Source organism: Sapajus apella, unplaced genomic scaffold (genome assembly GCF_009761245.1).
Source record: "Sapajus apella isolate SASKATOON/1434 unplaced genomic scaffold, GSC_monkey_1.0 scaffold36, whole genome shotgun sequence".
Lineage (NCBI taxonomy): Eukaryota > Metazoa > Chordata > Mammalia > Primates > Cebidae > Sapajus > Sapajus apella.
Window position 1 is genome coordinate 11,512,951 of NW_022436976.1, and position 5,794 is coordinate 11,518,744.

Genomic DNA, 5,794 nt, shown 5'->3' on the forward strand with positions numbered 1-5,794 from the left:
TGAAGCAGTTGTATCAGCGAGCCTGTAGCCGGGACGGGGTCTGTGGTGAATAAGAAAACAAGTCTGAAAAGAGCAGCTAGTACTTGACTGGCTAAGTGTTGTCCTGTGGGAATGTGAGACAGCTTTAGCCAGGTCTTCCAGTTAAAAACACACACACAAAACAAACTAGAGATGCACATTTTATTTTTAAATATGAAATCATCATATTTTAAAACGTTGATTCAATTAGGAAGAATATCCTCTGTGTGGGCCAAACAAAACACATCTGATTGGCCACAGCTTGGTCAAGTTATATAGTTTATGACTTCTGGCCTAGAACCTCAAAAGCAAAAGCATATTTCTTAGTTTCCCTCCTTGTTTTCAATAAGGTCGACAACTTTATTTTTCCTCTCTCTGTTAGAACACAAAAGCAGTTAACTTGTAGGTGATGTGGAGACTCCAGACCTTAGGAATAAATGCTTGCCTTCATCCTGGAGGAGGGAAAAAAAATCCTTTTATTTTGGATGAATGCACTACAATGAAAACAAATATAAAGCCATTCTCAATAGGAAGGTTATTATGTGTATTAAATTATTACTAAACTGCTATGTTTCAGTTATTGATATCAATGATCAGGCATAAATAAAATACATAAATGAAACAGTTGTGTGTTGTTTAACAATAGAAACATGTTCTGAGAAATGGGTTGTAAGGTGATTTAGTCATTGTGAATAGCATACCTAGATGATATAGCCTATTACACACAACTGGGCTACATGGTAGAGCCTATTGCTTCTCGGCTACAAACCTGTGCAGTATGTTAATGTGCTGATTACTGTAGGCATTTGTAACACAATGGTAAGTATTTATGTATTTAAACATATCTCTTGCAATGATGTGAATATCTCACTGAATTTAACCTTGAAGTGGAAATCCATGAGCTTTTTAACCCTGAGCAGTTGAAAAATTAAAAAAAAAAAAAAGAAAAAAACATATCTAAACATAGAAAAGATACAACTAAGATATAGTTGTACCTTTTTACCCATTATAACAGGTGAAAAAATAGGACACCTGTATAGAGCACATACCATGAATGAAGCTTGCAGTACCAGAAGTTGCTCTGGGTGAGTTACTGATTGAGTGGTGAGTGAATGCAAAGGCCTAGGATGTTGTGGGTAAACCTTCTATTACTGTATATAGTTTATAAACACTGCAGTTAGGCTACACTCAATTTAATTAAATTTTTTTCTTTCTTCAATAATAAATTAACCTTAGCTTACAATGAACATTTAGTTTATAAACTTTAATTTCTTAAAACTCTTGGACTCTTTTGTAGTAATGCTTAGCCTAAAACAAATACATTGTACAGCTGTACAAAGTATTTCTTTATATCCTTATTCTATAAGCTTTTTTCTGTTTTTTTTTTTTTTTTTTTAAACATTGTAGAAACCTTTTCGTTAAAAACTAAGATACAAACACGCACAGTAGCCAAAGCCTACACAGGGTCGGAATCTGTCTTCCTCCTCCATATCTTGTCCCACTGGAAGGTCTTCAGTGGCAATAGCACTAATGAAGCTGTCATCTTCTATGCTAACAATGCCTTCTTCTGGGGTACTTCCTGCCGGAAGCTGATTTACAGTTAGCTTTTTAAGTAGAAGGAGTATAACCTAAAATAATGATAAAAAGCATAGCATAGTAAATATATAAGCCAGTAACGTATTATCAAGTATTATGCATTGTACATAATTGTATGTACCATACTTTTATGTGACTGTCGCCACAAACATGTGAGTAATGTGTTGTTCTACAGCTTTACAATGGCCACATCACTGGCAATAGGAATTTTTCAGGTCCATAATAATCTTATGGGACCACCATATGGTATACGGTATATGGTCTATCATTGATTGAAATGTTATTACGTAGTTCATGATTGTATATTAAGGAATGTTAAGGAGTGAATGGGATTCAATGTCTTCTTAGGTTTATGGACAGCACCTGGTGTCTCCTCTCTACTAACCTAAGATGTCCAGAGTAGTTCTATTACCTTATGTAAACAGATTAGGAGGCAGCCCCTCTCTTCTTAATTCTCTTTCATATATTCAGTTTATGGGATCTTTAAAATACATAGTTCTCTTGGACATCAATTTAAACTAGTGAAGCAAAGTCAATGAGCCTCTTACAGATACTTTAAAACTGTAGAATGTTGTCATTCCACCACAGGATAGGCTCATTCCACGTGCACTCTCTTTCCTACTATTCTTATTTATAACTTAATTTTTAAATTTGTTTCTCTTCTCTTTTCATTTACTGCCCTGTTGGGCAGATATTTCCATATTCTTTCCACTACACTAGAAGAAATGCTCCAGGCATTCTGACACTGTGAGTTTCCTTTCCTGCCAAAATTCCCTTCCCAGAAGGACTGTATATGTTGATAGATAAGAATGTGCACTGCACAACTTCAACGAGTGCCATTGATATTGTCATCTAGGGGAATGTTCCCTCCCAAGTGGTACAGAGTTCAATTTACATAACTGAACAAGTTCCCATGCTTTCCTGAAACTGACTGAGACACAGTGGGAAGGACTATAACTTACCTAAAGCTTTTACAAATGCTTACAAATCCTCCTATAAAATTTACACACGAAATCTATGGCATAGGTACACTACAACATCTAATCATGTGATCTTATTTTTTTCATTCGAATATCTTCAATTCCTCCTCAGATGCTGTCTACAGGAGTAAGTCTGTTATCAGTGGGTTCTAAAAGTGCTGAGCTGATTTTATCAGAACCACTTGGATGAGTATGAAAAATAAAGATTTCTAGGCTCCAGGATAGCAATTCTGGTTTGGAAGATCTGCAGCAGGGCCTAGTAAGGCAGCATCTCCATAATTTGTCCTTAACTAGGTAATTCTGATATGCAGCCATAAGGAAACGCTGTCTACCTCCATGCTAGATTACAGTGGCTCTTCACAGTTGGGCATCGACCACTTTGACTCACATCACATGCTGTTTCAGCTTTTCTGGACTATTCCCCATCACTGACTATACCATGTTTTTTGATGCCTCAGATCCATTATCCTCTGTCTGCAAGAGGTTTTCTGATTTTTCCCATCATGTGAACTTGTACCTTGTCCTTTTAGACCTAAATGAAATGGTATCTCCCTGAATTGGACTTCTAGTACTTCCTCACCTGTAATCAATTATTCCCACATCTTTGTTCCTATAACAATATATGTTATAGAAGTGAAACTTAAAAGTTGTTACATATCCCTAAAAGAAATTTTAAAACTATGTATTTATATTATTAATTTAATTTATAGCCTAAGTTTAAATCACAACCACATACAATTTCTGGCATATCAACTATAATGCTAATTTCCAGCATTAAAATATCAACTATTATATAAAGGTCTTTTTACTTAAAATATTTATGTCATCCCTTTTCAAAATGTATCCAAAATAATCTAAATACCTGTCTTAGGTCAGGTTACTTCAGAATAAGACATTATTCAAACAACTTGATTTATTAAGCAGGTGCTTATGGGAGAAACTGGTAAAAAAGTAAGGATAACCATAGAATTTCAGGTGAAGTCCCAGGATAAGCCAGGTACTGCTGAGAGCTTAGATGGCAATTGCACATACAAGTTTATCCCATTTCTGGGCAACATAGTTTGAAGCTCTGCACTTGTCATTACTGGCTATGAGATAAGGAGTGTGAGTATGTGTGGTGGTTGGCAGGGGGTGCAGGAAACAGGCTTCCAGGCATTACCTCCTCTCCTTTAGGGTGGAGAGGATCCAGGAGCCTGAAGCAAGAGCAGCCAAGCACACAGGCTGGAAGATGGGCACAGCATTGGTATGAGGAATCTATGGCTATCTGAATGGTTTGCAAAGCTGTCCTCAACAATGTATCCCAACAATTTGATATTAGATATTATCAATACTTAAAATTAGACTTCTGATTCTGGGAAGATGGAATAGGCACACTTTCTCTATTCCTTCTATTTAAACATTATATATAAAACAAACACTGGCAGGTAGAGAGAAGAAAGTGGACGAGATGGGGATTTGGGGGATCTGAAGAACAAAGTGGCAAGTTTCCTGTTTTGTTCTGTCTTGTTTTTCCTCCTTGCATAGGCACTGAAAAAGCCAGCAACCAGAAAGTGTCAGTGGGCTCAGACAAAAAAAAAGTCCCAACCAAGGGCTGCACTCTAAAGCCAAAGAATCAGGAAGGGAGAAGTCGAACAAGAGAGAAAAATTTTAAAAAATAACAGCTCTACTGGAGAGATCAAGCAGTTAGCCAAAGCTGAGGAGGCAGGTCAGGGAAAAAAAGCTGGGAATCACTGTCTGATGGGTTAAGTCTACTGGAATTAATGTGATGGCTGGGGTGAATTAAGAAATGCAAGATGAAGGCCAAAGACAGATATCTGGTAATGCCTACAAAGTTATTACCCTTTGGTTTACAATTAGAAAAACTTCTGACCTTTTATATATAGATATATGTATGTGTATATATATAGAATACCTAGTGTCTCTCCCTGGAGAGTCCTGGGTCCTTTTTGTATTTTTTTCAAGATGCAATAAATGTTGAAAACTGTTAAGTATTGGAGGGAAAAAGAACCAAGGATTTGCCATAAACAGGGAAGTGATTGAGAAGACAGCATTCAGGAAGCCCTTGACAGCACCACATGCTGCAAAATAGCAAGGAGATTGAGGACTCAGGGGAAGTTGTTTCTCAAACAATGAAACAAAGACTGTGTTTGAAGGCGTCCTAAGTGTTGTAGAAACACAAGAAATTAGGTCAGTAAATATCAGCATCTTATTTTATAGGCCCCAAAGCCAGCAGTTCAGAACAATGATAAGAAAAAAAAAACCTTATAATAACTTCAGAGCTATCTAGACACCATCTCTCATTTTATTTAGAGGACAATAGATGTCCAGTAATTCTACCTATTTTGAAAATGAGAATACCAACTCATACCTGTTAGAAGGCAAGCCAATGGGGGGCAAATCTAATTTATATAGAGTTAACTTAGATAACTATAACATTATTAGGAAATGTCCAAAATAATGTTCACTACCTTATATAATTTTTATTTGACACTCTGGTATTTTTATAATTATTAGTTATATGACTACTTAGTAATTTCCCTTTAAATATATATTTTTATGACTTGGTACATTCTGAAAACACATAAAATAGTAGCATATGCATAATGATCTATTAATAAATGCTTTCATATTTTAAAACTTGATAGGGGCAACATCCCTATAAGGTAGGTAATAGAATTACTATTATGTAGAAGAGGAAATAGAAGCCCTAGGAAATTAAGTGATTTGCTCAAGGACCTCGAACTTCCATGTACAAGCTAGAATTCAAACCAAAGGCTTTTGATCCTTACAATTTTCCATCGCACATTTGTTCTATTAGGATGCTTGGTCTTAGTAGTCATTTCTGATCAGGCTTAGTGAAAAACTATGCCCATGTGTTTCACAGAGACTGTGTCGGTGGCAGGCTCTAGTTCGTGAAAAATACTGGGGAGAGAGGGTTCAGATATTTTGTCCTGAACAAAAAGGTATCAGTTGTTTTATCCACAAGGTCCAAAGGGAGGAAAAAACTTCTCATTGGACTCCGTGGCAACAGAATCAAACTTTGACCCCTCCTTTAAAGGCTGGAGGTTTCAAAGTTAATAGTAAATAAAACGTTATTTTGATTTTTATCTAAACATCTCTGATGTTAAGGGTTTCTTGAAAAGGTATACTTCGTTTTCCTGTTTTGCAGAAGTAGAAATTGAAAGAAATAAAAAGAGAGA

At 36.1% G+C, this 5,794-nt stretch overlaps 1 non-coding gene across 1 annotated transcript; it reads left to right on the forward strand.

Moving 5' to 3' along the window:
* Nucleotides 1–866: 866 nt before the first annotated feature.
* LOC116564196 lies at nt 867–939 on the forward strand. The gene has a single exon (XR_004274782.1). It is a non-coding gene; the product is annotated as a small nucleolar RNA SNORD36 (small nucleolar RNA).
* Nucleotides 940–5,794: the final 4,855 nt, after the last annotated feature.